Here is a 14965-nt window from a genome sequence, read left to right on the forward strand (position 1 = left end):
ATTGAGCCTGCCATGAGTGGGAAAGCGCGGGGTGCAAATGCAACAAAAAAATAAAATAAAGTTCATGGGTGCTTCTACTTCCACTCAAGCCTTACATGCAACAGTGTGATGTCTGCACACAGTTCCGAAGGCTTTTTTTTCAAAAAATGTAAAAAGACTTTTTGCTGCTTTTTGATCTCTCTTGGGGGAGGGAGGGGGCATTCCCAATCTCTTGAATGGTACTTCCTGATTCCAATCAAAGATTAAGTTGTTGGAAACTGTGGGTATATATGGCACTCTTAGTTCTAGTCTGTTTATTTACAGCAACAGCAGCTTAAGCTGCAGCACTCCCAACTTGACAATTCAGAAGCAGATGGCAGAAACAGCAAGTGATGATTTCACTTTCAGTTTAATGGGTGCCAGGTGAGTTCCTTTATGCTTTTTTGGTTAAACATAATGTCATATAGATTGTTTTAAAGTATGGCTATATAAGCTTTGGCAGTTTTACTTTCTTGGTTTATAGTCCTTTTTATAGTTTATCATAGTGCTTCCATAGCTGCAGGGAAGTCTCAGCAACTATTTTGAAAATGCGGCGGCATCAGGCAGAGTAGCGGCAGCAGGCAGGAAAGAGTGGGGTTCTTTTCTGCCTTCGAAGAGACCGCTAGACCACCAAAGCCCTTCAAGGTGGGACTGGGAAGGGCACACCGAGGCTCAGTGGGGCTGTAGTATGCAGGGGGGGGGGGGGGGGGGGGAAGAGTCTCTGGGCCACCCAGAGCCTCTGGGCCCTCGGACAGTACCTGGTTGCCCGTATGGTCTGTCCGCCTCTGATATACATACTATTGTGTATATGATGGCCCTTGCAGCCTTGAAATTGACTGATTTGCTCAGCCACTGGTGGAAGGGGTAAGATGGTGGACACTGGTCATGATTGAAAGCTATGTTGGCCAATTCTCCTTATTTTAGCTTCAAACCTTTGTTCCCACAGACTGAAAACATAAGGGAAGGCAGCAACTAGAAGTTCCATCTCTGTCCAGGGTGCAAGGACTGATAGACACCTTTTTGTAGTCAGGCATTTTGGCTAGTACTCAGGGACACTCAGATAACCAGAGATAGAAAGAGGTCTTCCAGTGCCACTTCAGCTAGATGTGACCTTGAACCCAGAGATTCGGAACCCCTAGAAAGAATACTTGAGTGGTGAGAATAACCAGTCAGATGCCAAGATCGGAGATGGCCATCCCGTGAACAGCATCTACCCTAGGAAGGAGTGGGTCTGCCACATAGGTGGAAAACCACAAAGCTGGAAATGGAGTTGGATTGTCTCTGCTGTGATACTGGAAGTAGACAGATCACATGGGACCTTCTTCAGGTTACAAGACCCATGGGTAATATCTGGTCAAATTTCAAGATGGTCCTGATGAGACCAAAGAACATTCACTATCAGTACAACTAAGCTCCACTGAGAGTAAGTTTGAGGCAACAGTTCAGAAGCTGGGAGCCTATGACCAAGATTTGGGTTTCCATAAACAAAGGGATTAGAAGATCAGATCAACTGGGCTCATACCAAGGATCTGATTTTGACGAAGGACTAATGTGACTTATAAGAAACTGGAAGCTTTAGAAAACTCTTTGAGAAAGAGAAATCTTCATTAGTTGAATTTCCCTCAGTACCCTTAGGTTCTGCTTAGGAAATGTTTCAGAAATACACTCTGTTTCTGTTTTGAAGATACCTTCTGAATCTGTGCCTCCACTAATTAGATCTTTTTAGCTTCCTACACTAAAAAGAAAGAAGCTGAAGAACAAGATTCATCTCCTCAACTGTCCTTTCATAGGTTACTCTAAACTTAACAGGATCTTTGTTGGACAAGGAGAATGTTGGAATAGCAACTCTGCTTATAACTGTAGCACTGGAATCTGATTGAGATTGTATTCTGAAGTTGATTTTAGAGTCAAGGACAATATCTTTATGAACTGTATTAGTAGAATTTTCCCAGATGTTTCAAAGATTACTCAAAAGTGGATGAAAAAAGTTTCTTATATCGACACCTAAAGTGGCCTCCTTGCTCCTTTTAATCTGTTTTCCCTCTAAATGCTTGATTAAGCTCCATGGAGTGAGCTATATATTCTTTAAGCCATGACAGTTTGTAATTTTGTGCCAGCTGCAGCACTCAGCCACTCCCACCTCGAGAGCCATGACACCCCTGTGTACTCTGACCCCTACGCCTTGAGAGGCATCAGTGTTGATGTCTCCCCATGCACAGCACCACTCAACATTGGGGGAAGAAGCTCCCTCGAGGTTGAGATGGGAGCAGGCACCTTGGCGCCTGACTCCAAGGCCTGGGCATACCTCCAGCCAGCTGAGACAACAGCAGTCTCATCAAGACCTTTTTGCTGAATCATGTGAGTCTAAGGAACAGCTAGATTACCTCTCAGAGGAAGGGTCTTATAGCATACCCTTAGATCCCTCTTCACCTGACGAGAGAATGAAGTCTCCACCTGAGCCCATCTCTTTTATTTGTTTTGTTAAGGAAATGGCGGAGGCCATTCCCTTTAAGTTGGAAACAGAGGATGAACCTATGGCTGAATTATTTCAAAGTATCTGTTCTGTACAACCTACCGGTAGGGGGGAGGCTGAATTTTTACCAAGAAAGGAGGTCCCTTATAACCTCTGACTGGTGGGTACTCCAAATATTCTGAGTAGGATGCACTCTCAATTGGCAACAAACACCTCCAAATTGGCCACCACAAGCATTTCTTCACTGCTTGGCATAAGCACGAACCTCTCTGCTCTTCTCCAGGCCAACATGATTGAGCCTATTCCACCAGGGCAGGGATTCTATTCCAGGTACTTCCTCATCATCAAGAAAATGGGAGGATTTCACCCCATCCTAGACCTAAGGGCCCTGAACAAATATTTGGTCAAAGAGAAGTTCAGGATGGTTTCCCTGGGCATCCTTCTCTCTATGATTCAGAAAGATGATTGGCTATGCTCTCTGGACTTAAAGGATGCATATAAGCACATCCTGATACTTCCCAGTCACTGGAAGTATCTCAAATTTATAGTACGGAAGCACTACTTTTCAGTACTGTGTTCGGCCATTTGGCCTCACATCCATGCCCAGGGTCTTCACCAAATGTCTTGCAGTAGTTGCAGCGTTGCTACGCAGACTGGTAGTGCATGTGTTTCCCTATCAGGACAATTGGCTGGTCAAGAGCACGTCACTGTAGGTTGCTCAGGAATCAATGTAGAGGGCTATATGGGTGTTGGCGTTGCTAGAGTTTGTAATCAACTACCCAAAGTCCCATCTCTAAACTGTTCAACAATTGGAGTATATAGGAGCCCTGCTTAACACAGAATCGAGGAACTTCTCTAATGTCCACTGCCGACCAAGTTTGCAGCAGCCAGCAGATATCAGCTTGGCATCTGTTCAGATAGAATAACAGGAATAAGAAAATAAGGGGGGTCTAGTTCCTGCCTGCTCTTTTGGCTCCACCCCTGGGCAGAGCTATGGATCTAAAGTGGTTCTGACAATGTGAGGGAGTATCCTTAAGGGGAAGGGCAGCATCCTATAGACTCTCACAAAGCCCTTCTATTTTGACTTGGATGTTTCTTCTTATTTGATTATCACTGTTGGAAATCCTAAATTTGGGCTCTCTCTAGTCCCGCCCTAAACACAACCACAACACACCCCCTTGCTATCTGGATGAACTTCAGTGTAGGACGTCCAAATTTTGGCTTTTGAAAATCGCAATTGGATTCTTATGGCAGATGGATTTTTTTGGCCATTTTGAGATGTTCATCTGCTTTTAAAATGAGCACCATTGTGTGTTTGTTCTAGTACGGTTGCCTTTCCTATATGACTATGACATTCCTTTCCAATATAATTTTAGTCTGTACACCACCCAGACCTGTGTGCCAGATTGGGCAGTGTAGAAAGTTTTTAATAAACCATAACTATATGAGAGAGAGAGAGAGATAACATTATTCTCTCTCTCGTGCCACTATTTAAATCCCCTGTTTATAATATAAAGGATTGACACAGCAGGAGACTCTTTCAAAAACTTAATTCTAAGAAGGAACACAAGACAATCACAGCAAAGGGTGGAACATATATAATTATTGCTTGCTTTGGTATTATCGATGTCAGTTTTTCAGCCTTGCATGCATTTACATTTGTAGACTGCACACTTGTGTAGATGCTGTGGGATTGACAGATTCAAAAGAAGTGTTAGGGATATGGTTTGAATGTAGAGGATGACCAAATTTTGGTTTCGGTTACAGTGCCAAAACCAGCCCAAAATTCCAATTTGGCATGGCTTTGCTTTTGGTTGAAAATGCTGGTGCATTTTTGTGGAAACTGAAATCCCCTAGACCATTCTGCTCCCTCCCCCCCCCCCCCCCCCCCCCCCCCAGCAAAACAGCTGCCACCTACTTTCTGCCTTCAACCTCTGACCATATCTGCCACTAAAAGTCTTTGCAGCCATTTTGGCAGAAGAGACGGCAAGGGCAGAACTACTGTGAATCGTTCCTACCCCAGATAGACCACTAGACCACCAGGGTTTAAGAAAGGCTGGGGGGAGGGTTGATGGGTTTGTCTGGGAAAGGGAAAGGAAGGCCATGCTTGAGGATGGCAGCAGCGATAGTGGTGGGAGGAAGGGAAGCTATGAGCAGTGAGGTGACAGCTGGGGGGCGAGGAATAGGCGCTGTTCAGGGAGGTCCACTCCGATTCACTCAGGGCCTCCGCTCTAGGGGCATTTTCTCTTTACATTTATTTTTCTCTCAGTTACTACTTATGGCTGCAGTACACTTTTTCTTCTTGGTACTGTCCCTTCCTAATCTGTTTCTCCATCTGAAAACACTGTACACTGCAGGAACACATTGTCCACCCTCTGTATTCATCATCTCACCATCTCTTTTTTCCTCAGCTCTCAACCTTCAACATTTTCTTCCTTCCATTCATCCATCTCCTTTCTGAGTACACATCTCACCTTCATTGCTGTCTTCATACCTCTCCTACTCTTCTTTGTACTGTCTTGCTCCTTCTCCTGCTCTCCGCTGGGGACATTAATCCCAATCCTGGTCCTCCACATCAGCTCTCATCCTATTTGTGCAGGTCATACCGTGATATCTCCAATCTAATTTCTGTTCCTCTCCTCCCCCCTTCTTCCCTGCCTTTCTCTTGCACTCTGTGGAATGCCCGCTCTGTCTGTAACAAACTTTCCTACATCCATGACCTCTATCTCTCGTACTCTCCATCTGCTTGCCCTAACTGAAACTTGGCTTTACCCTGAAGACTCTGCTTCAGTCGCAGCCCTATGCCATGGAGGCTATCTTTTCTCCCATACTCCTTGCCCAGTTGGCCGCGGAGGTGGTGTCAGGCTACTACTTTCACCCTCTTGTAGATTTCAACCTCTTCTTCCACCTCAGTCTCACTGTTTTTCTTCCTTCGAAGTTCACTCCATCCGTCTATTTGCTCCTCTGCCTCTCCGAGTAGCAGTCATTTATCGACTCCCTGATAAGTCCCTTTCTTCCTTTCTCACTGACTTTCATGCCTGGCTTTCCTTCTTTCTTGAACCTTCATCTCCTTCACTCATTCTTGGGGATTTTAACATTCATGCTAATGATCCCTCTGACTCTTATGCTTCTCAGTTTCTTGCTTTAACATCCTCTTTCAATCTTCAACTGTGCTCCACTACCCCCACTCACCAGAATGGCCACTGTCTTGATCTTATCCTCTTCTCAAACTGCTCACTCTCCAGTTTCTGTGCCTCAACTCTTCCCCTCTCTAACCATCATCTGATAACTTTCACACAAACACCCTCCTCCCCAGTCCCATCCAATCTTAACCAATACATTTAGGAATCTTCAGGCTATTGACCCTTCTACTCTGTCCTCCACTGTTTCAAATCTCTTCTCTACCACTATGTTATCCAAGTCTGTCAATGAGGCTGTCTCTTCCTATAATACTATTCTCTGCTCTGAATATTCTCACTCCTCCCATTCCCCGTTCTGTAAAACGTACCAAACCCCAGCCTTGGCTGACCTCTAGAATTCGCTACCTACATTCCTGTGCCCGCTCTGCCGAATGCCTTTGGCTGAAATCCCGTGCCCATGCTGACTTCATACATTTCAAATTCTTGCTGACCACCTTCCAGTCTGCTCGTTTACTTGCCACACAAGACTATTACATCCAGTTGACAAATTCTATTGGCTCAAACCCTCAACGTCTCTGTGCCACAGTGAACTCTCTCCTCAAAGTGCCTTCACCTCCAAGCACCCCCCCCCCCCAGACTCTGGCTGAGTACTTTCATGATAAGGTTCACAAGATTAAACTTGAATTCTCAACCAGGTCACCTCCACCTCTCCTTCCCTTAGTCCATTCTCTCAACCCTCCAACCCCTGCCTCCTTTTCTTCCTTTTCTGAAATCACTGAAAAGGAAACTATACATCTTATTTCCTCCTCAAAACCAACTACCTGTTCCTCTGATCCTATTCCCACCCATCTACTTAACACTATCTCTCCTACTGTCATCCCTTTTATCTGTCATATCCTCAATCTTTCACTGTCCACTGTGACTGTTCCGGATGCCTTCAAACATGCTGTAGTCACACCACTCCTTAAAAAAACCTTCATTGGACCCTACCTGTCCTTCCAACCAGGGCTGTGGAGTTGGAGTCATGGAGTCGGAGTCGGAAGCAATTTTGGGTACATTGAGTCGGAGTTGGAGTCGGCAAAAATGTACAGACTCCGACTCCTCATACATTTGAATAAAGTACTTCTCTGCTGTGAATAAAACTTAGTACCTAGTTGTTTCACTAGTGTGAAGTCCAGCTGAACTATTTTGCTGGAGAGCTTCCCTCTGCTCAGTCTCCCTTTGCATTTACTGACCAACTGTAGAGCACCTCCTCTCTGACCCCACAGTGAACTTAAGCTCCAAGAGAAGATCATTCAGCACACACAGATAAGGCAGCAGAGAGACTCCACCCAACTTCCTCTCTCTCTGCAAGAAGAGCTTTATATTTTAGTGGAAGTGGCACACCATTCACAATGGCAAAAAGAATGTCAGGAAACATGACAAAGTCTGCTGTTTATGAACACTTTACAATTTCAACAGATGGGAAACATTATGTATGTCAATGTATTATAGAAGATGATGATGGTGAAAAAGCAAGTGATGCAAAAATTAGCAGTTTCAGTGGTTATGAAAAAAATGCACCTACAAGAGCATCAAATTTAAAAAGACACTTGCAGCGTTTCCATCCTAAAGTGTTAGAAACTGTGAATGAGAAAGATAGCAATGAAAACATTCCATTTACTTCAGGGTCAATAAAAGATCAGAAATCTACTGGAGGCCAGACACAACTATCAAGAGTTTTTACAGCTGACAAAGTTACTATAACAATGACACCAGAAAAATTCAAAAACCACATCATTGAAATGGCAGTAAAGAATAGTATACCACTATCTTTTTTTTCACAACCAGCCTTTTTAGGCTTAAATGGAGAAATGGCTAAAAAGCTTGGAGTTTCTCTGGAACGAGAAAGTATAAGGAAACTTATACTTGAAGAGGCCAAATGTAAGAAGGAAGAACTAAGAAAAAGTCTGAAGGGACATTTTGTCTTTATTAAAATGGATGCATGCACACGTCACAGAGTCAATTATTTTGCAATTAATGTTAGATTTGCTGATGAAAACAAAAAAAAAACAATAACCCAGACATTAGGAGTAAAGGACACTCAGGCACATCATACCAGTGAGTATCTGCAGAAGTTAGTGGAAGGTGTTTTAGAAGATTTTGAAATAAAAAAGGAACACATTCTATGTATTGTAACTGATAATGCTTCAAATATGTTAAGCACAATTGAAAAAATGAAGGAAGTTGATGAAGAAAGCAGCATACAAATATCAGAAGATGACAGTTCTGCAATTCAAGAAAGCTGTGAAAGTTTGGATGATATTGCTGAAGAAGCATCTAAGCTTATTACCATTCAACATATGCGTTGTGCTGTTCATACTCTGCAACTAGCAATAAGAGATGGATTGAAGGATCGTCATGCGGCTACACTAATTAGCAAGTTGAGGCAAGTAGCTGTTGCAGCCAGGATCCCTAAAACAGATGCTATTCTGAAGAAACGTGCTGGAAAAGGAGCCATTTTGGATCAAGCAACGCGCTGGGGAAGCACTTACTTGATGATAAAGCGTTTGCTGGAACTAAAAGACTTTCTTGAAGAACTGGACAATGTAAATGTTTCATTAAAAGAAAACCAGTGGGCTCAAGTTACAGAATTAAAAAGGCTACTTTCTTACCCTTTTGCTGTTACCAAGAAGCTGCAATATGAAGATTTAACACCAGGTAAATTCTTCTTGGAATGGAAGGGCTTGATATATAACCTTAACAAAAGTGGGGGGTTAATTGCTGATGGCATTGTATCTTCAGTGAGGAAAAGAGAGGAGCTCTTGCTGGATAATCAAATTCTCTTAGCTGCTATTTATGTTGATCCAATGAGCCGAATTTTGTTGAGCAGTGACCAAATTGCTACAGGAAAACAGGCACTCTATGACATAGCAGTTCGCATGAAAGGGTTGCTACTTGAAACTCATAAACCACTGGATGAAGCTAAAGCTATAAATACTGGTGGTAATGGTAATTCAGGTTCATCCTCTTCAAATGAAGAAGAGAATTTTCAAGCCTATTTGGACAAAATGGAAGCTTCAAAAGCAAAGCGATGTCGGTTAAGCATGGAAAAGCAACCTGTGAATGTCCATATAAAGAAATTCATGCAAGAGTTTTTTAAAGGATTAAAAGAAGTGGAAAAGTTTGACCGCTCATCAAAACTGACTATAGAAGAAGCCATCATTGTTTATCCAGAGATTGTCAGTGATGCAGCAGCAATGCCATCCACCCAAGTCAGTGTTGAAAGACTGTTTTCAGCACTGAAAATAATCAAATCAGATTTAAGGGCTTCTTTGAAGGAGGATCTGGCAGAAGCAATTCTGTTTCTAAGAACAATATATTAGTTAATTTTGGATTATGTTTAACAGCTATTCTACAGCTATATATGCCAAGTTTAAATAATATATAAGTTGTTTTAGATTTTCCAAATGTTTTTGGTTTATGTAGGTTAACTTTGATTTTGTTCTAATTTCCAAAGGATGTTGTTCTAGAATTTCCAAAGGATGTGGTTGTTCCAGATTTTTATACTTGCTAATGCTATGATGACTTTATACTTGATAAAATAACAATAAACATAAACTTGTTTTTTTATGTGTGTTTTTTGTTTAAACTTTAGGATTAATGAATATTTATAGTTTCTTTAATAAATAAAATAAAAAGTCACAATGACATAGATTTTAAACCCAAACATTAACATGCAGCCTTGCATGCTGCACTCTTTCAGTCAACATGCAAAAAAAATACATATTAAAAACTGAGGAGTCGGAGTCAGAGTCGGAGTCGAAGGATTTTTGTACCAACTCCACAGCCCTGCTTCCAACTATCGCCCCATCTCCCTCCTCCCTTTTCTATCCAAGATACTTGAACGTGCTGTTCACCACCGTTGCCTTGACTTTCTTTCATTTCAAGCTATTCTTGATCTACTTCAATCTGGCTTTCGCCCCCTTCATTCAACTGAAACAGTGCTTGCTAAAGTCTCCAATGATCTGTTCCTGGCCAGATCCAAAGGTCTCTATTCTATCCTCATCCTTCTCGATCTATCTGCTGCTTTTACACTGTTGATCACAACCTACTCCTTGATACGCTGTCCTCACTTGGATTTCAGGGCTCTGTTCTTTCCTGGTTTTCTTCTTATCTCTCCCAGCATACCTTTAGTGTATACTCTAGTGGATCCTCCTCTACTTCTATCCCACTGTCAGTTGGTGTACCTCAGGGATCTGTCCTGGGACCTCTTCTTTTCTCCATCTATACTTCTTCCCTTGGTACTCTGATCTCATCCCATGGTTTTCAGTATCATCTTTATGCTGATGACTCCCAGATCTACCTCTCCACACCAGAAATCTCAGCCAAAATCCAGGCCAAAGTATCAGCCTGCCTGTCTGACATTGCTGCCTGGATGTCTCAGCGCCATCTGAAACTAAACATGACCAAGACTGAGCTTCTTATCTTTCCCCCTAAACCAACCTCTCCTCCTCCCCCATTCTCTATTTCTGTGGATAACACTCTCATCCTTCCTGTCTCATCAGCTCATAACCTCGACTCCTCCCTCTCCTTCTCTGCACATATTCAGCAGACTGCTAAAACCTGTCGTTTCTCTCTCTCTAATATCACCAAAATTCACCCTTTCCTTTCTGAACACACTACCAGAACACTCATCCACACTCTTATCACCTCTCGCTTAGACTATTGCAACTTGCTTCTCACAGATCTCCCACTTAGCCATCTCTCTCCTCTTCAATCTGTTCAAATTTCTGCTGCACGACTAATATTCCGCCAGTGTCGTTATGCTCATATTAGCCCTCTCCTCAAGTCACTTCACTGGCTTCCTATCCATTTCCGCATACAGTTCAAACTCCTCTTATTGACCTATAAGTGCATTCACTCTGCAGCTCCTCAGTACCTCTCCACTCTCATCTCTCCCTACATTCCTCCCCGAGAACTCCGTTCACTGGGTTAATCTCTCTTATCTGCACCCTTCTCCTCCACTGCTAACTCCAGACTCCGTTCCATTTATCTTGCCGCATCATATGCCTGGAATAGACTTCCTGAGCCGGTACATCAAGCTCCATCTCTGGCCATCTTCAAATCTAAGCTAAAAGCCCACCTTTTTGATGCTGCTTTTAACTCCTAACCCTTATTCACTTGTTCAGAACCCTTATTTTATCATCCTCACTTTAATATTCCCTTATCTCTTGTTTGTCCTGTTTGTCTGTCCTAATTAGATTGTAAGCTCTGTTGAGCAGGGACTGTCTCTTCATATTCAGGTGTACAGCGCTGCGTACGTCTAGTAGCGCTATAGAAATGATAAGTAGTAGTAGGCAGGTCTGGCCAGTTTCAGCTACATTTTTGACCGAAACTGAGTGGTAAATTTCAGCCACAGATTCATTTTTTGCTAAAACTGAAAAGCCTGGTTTCAGTCGGCCTCTATGTGAATGGTTAAAAAAAAAATATCAGACTGATATTCAGCCAGTGACAGTCAGCGTTTTATGACCATAGTCGGCTTTATTAATGCATATTCAGTGCTAGGCCACGTCTAGGCATCAGTGTTGAGTATCCAGGCATACATGGCTGGTTAACACTTATGCAGTTAAATGCATTATTCAGCACTTAACCGTATAAGGTGAACCACATAAAGATAGAACAGCTTTTTATGGATTTATTTACCGCCTTTTTGAAAGAATTTACTCAAGGCGGTGTATAGCAAGAATAAGTCAAACATAGGCAATAGACAATTAAGCAGTGAAAATATTAAAATAATACAAAGTATGGCATATTATGCTACATTACAATGTCAAAAAATACGCAATAAAACATTTTGATAGGCAGCATAGGGTGTAATGAATGATAGAACACATAGATAAGAGTTAGAAAATAAGGGGACTAATTAAAAAAAAAAGTTTATGTGAAGTCAGAAAGGTGCTTGAATATTATCTCAGCTAGGGTAGGAGTGGACAAACATTTCCAGCTACAGAATATGAAGCCTGTGTCACTTCTTGCGTGCGTTTGACTAGCAAATTAGCTACTTCCATCAAAGGCCTGGATGAAGTGCAAGCTTTCACCTGCTTCCTAAAGTAGATACTCTTGTGTTAAGTGAAGACTTACAGGCATAGGAGTCAACTTTTCAAAATGATTGGGGGTGCTGAAATTTTCCTTTTTTTTTTTTTTTACAGGTGGTGCATTCCCCCTCCCCCCTCCATTCATATCCAGCAATTCTCCTCTCTCCCCTGCCCTCTCCTCCATTCATATCCAGCAATTCTCCTCTCTCCCCTGCCCTCCCTCTCATCCATGCCCAGTGAATTCTCCTCTCTCCCCTGCCCTCCCCTCCCTCTATCCATGTCCAACAAGTCTCATCTCTCCTCTGCCCTCTCTTCCATGTCCAATGATTTCTCCTCCCTCCCCTCCATGTCCAGTAACTCACCTCAAACACCACCTGCCTCTTTTCAGTCCCCCCTCTCCTCCGAGTTCCAGGGCCCCCCTCCATCTCCTCCGAGTCCCAGGCCCCCTCCCTCTCCTCCAAGTTCCAGGCCCCCCTCTCCCTCCTCCGAGTTCCAAGCCCCCCTCTCCCTCCTCCGAGTGCCAGTCCCAACCCTAGCCCAACCTCTTCTCCCACAACAGTCCTCCGCCCTCGCCTTCCTGCATGCTGCACAGAATTTAAAACTCATCTTACCTCGGGGTCCCAGCGGCAGCAGTGAAAGGCGAGCAGGCTCGGCGCTTCAGCCTTCCTTTTTCTCTCAGTTCTGGATCCGCCCTCATTTTCTCTTTCCGCAAGGGCGGGACCAGAGCTGAGAGAGAAGGGGAAGGCTGAAACACCAAGCCTGTTCGCCTTTCATTGCTGCCGCCGGGACCCCGAGGTAAGATGAGTTTTAAATTCTGGGCGGCACGCAGGAAGGCGAGGGCGGAGGACTGTTGAGGGAGAAGAGGGCGGGCACCAGGCAGGTCAGGCTGGCTGGGAAGGGAACTTCCGGTGGGTCAAAATATTGGGGGTGCTCGAGCACCCACAGCACCCACGGAGTCAGCACCCATGCTTACAGGGAGTACTTTCTAGAGCGTGGGGGCTACTCTGGAGAAGCTCGCTGGCAGGTATCATATCGTGTGATGTCCTTTGAAGAGAGTGTGGTTAGGGATATTCCTTGGGAGGACCTTAGTAACCTTGGCGGTGTGTAGAGGGAGGTCCTGTTCATCAAGTACTCTGAGCCATTTCCTTTAACGGCCTTGAAGATCAGACACAAAGTTTTAAATTTAGTCCTGTATTATACTGGTAGACAGTGAAAGTTTTCCAAAAACGGTGTCTTACAAACTTCTATTAGTCTTGCTGCAGCATTGTGAATCAATTGGAGCTGGTGCAGACCCTGTGTAGTCAGACCAGTGTAGAGTGCATCAGGGCTGCTGAGAGACTGAGCCGAGCCCTGGGCAGGGCCGCCACAACCCCCAGGATGGCCGCTGTAATTCCAAATACCTTGGCTGGCGGGGATCCCCAGGCCCCGCCAGCAGAAGTCTTCCTCCAGCACTGTTCTTCACTCCACTGCATTGCCTGCCCTACCCCTGCAGCTGCTTTTTCTCTCAGGTCGTGCATCCTCAGTTTCAAAACCAAGCATGCGTGACCTGAGGGGAAAAGCAGCTTCTTGGCAGGCAATGCAGCAGAGTGAAGAACAACGCTGGAGGAAGACTTCTTCTACTGGCGGGTTTGGGGACCCCCGCCAGTCAAACCAGAGTGCCTGGCCCAAAGCCCTGTGTGCTCCTCCCCAGCCTCCAAGGGGGGTCCAGCGCCAGAGTTCTCTCTCTCCTGCTCCTGTCAGGACATGATCACCCAGGTCCCATCTGGAGCAGGAGAGAGAAAGAGACCCCGGTGCTGGCCTTGGAGGCCAGGCCCGGGGGAATTTTGCCACCCCTGCCACCCCTGCCCCCCCTTCTTGGCGGCCTTGGAGTGCATTACAGTAATCCAGTTTTGATGTTATCATGGCATGCACAGCTATGGCAAGACTTGCCTTCTCAATGTAAGAAGAGATGTAGCAAGCTCCTTAAGGTTGTTTGGATTTGGGGGATCAGCAGAAGTGTTGAGTCTAGTTGTACTCCCTGACTTGTGATTTGAGGGGGAGTTCATATTTCTCAAAAGAGATTTTGATTATGTGTCCACTTGTGTTATGGATCCATAGGAGCTTGATTTTACTTAGGTTCAGGCAAAGTTTGTTGTTTTTAGCCCATTCTTGAATTGAAGTTAGACAGGTAGTCAGATTATTCAGGGCTGTGGGTAAGTCAGGTTCAATGGGTATGAATAGCTGCACGTCATCTGCGTAGATGTAGAACTGAGTGTCCGTTGACCGATAGTGGCTTTTGCGATTATCTCATGCAGTTAAGTGCTGAATATCAGTACTTAACAGCATAAGTGCCGACTCTGCCCCTGGACCATCCATAGATAACTGGTTTCGACTTAAGCACTAACTGCGGATATTCAGCAGCACTATCCAGTTAAGTGCCGCTGAATAGTTGTGGTTAGCCCTGGACAAGCAATTTAAACAGCCATATTGGGCAGTATATGTGTATTTTCCACTTGAGAAACATATATATTTCACACAATTTCCCTATCAATTTTTGCACCTCTCAGAGGTACACATAAGTTTCAACAAAGTGCTTGTTTAGGCCAGTGCTTAAAACAAGAGATTGGTGGGACAATTGTGCTCAGGCCCCAGTACTTCATATGCCCCCCCCCCCCCCCCCTCTGTTATTCAGCTGGTAGCGGTAAGCCTTTGTTTTTGAATGTTTACCATAGCCAGCTGAATTAGCCCCCAGTATTCAGTGCTGGGCCATGTCTGGGCACCAGCACTGAATATTGGGGGCTATGTGTGGGTGGGCAGGCTGCTGGAGCTTATGCAGGTCGGGCCGATATTGAGTTGGGCCCATATAAGAGAGTTATGCGGGCCCTGGCTGAATATCGGCCAGGACCCACATAAATTTTTTTTTTTTACTAAAACCTTCCCGATCCCGCTCCTGACCGCCCTCCTACTCCCACATGTTCTTAAGTCCTTCCCCCTCCTGATGTGTACCTGATGTTCCACCCTCAGGTCTACCTGTCTCCCTGGTGGTCCAGCGTGGGTCTCTGAGGGCAGGAGCACAGCCTTCTCACGGCTGCCTTTCAAAATGGCTGCCGCGACCTCTCATGGCACTCGTGCTGTTTTTCATACTGCAAGCTGCCACAGAGGTTGTGGCAACCATTTTGAAAAGCAGCCATGAGGGGGGGGCTGTGCTTCTGCAAATGAAGACTCCCGTTGGACAACTAGGGAGACAGGCCCAGGAGGGCCTGTATAGACATTGGGAG

At 44.6% G+C, this 14965-nt stretch overlaps 1 protein-coding gene across 1 annotated transcript in view; it reads right to left on the reverse strand.

The window, feature by feature from the left end:
* FCSK (fucose kinase) overlaps positions 1 to 14965 on the reverse strand; it is a 394768-nt gene that overhangs the window by 198915 nt on the left and 180888 nt on the right.

This window comes from Microcaecilia unicolor, chromosome 5 (assembly GCF_901765095.1).
Source record: "Microcaecilia unicolor chromosome 5, aMicUni1.1, whole genome shotgun sequence".
Lineage (NCBI taxonomy): Eukaryota > Metazoa > Chordata > Amphibia > Gymnophiona > Siphonopidae > Microcaecilia > Microcaecilia unicolor.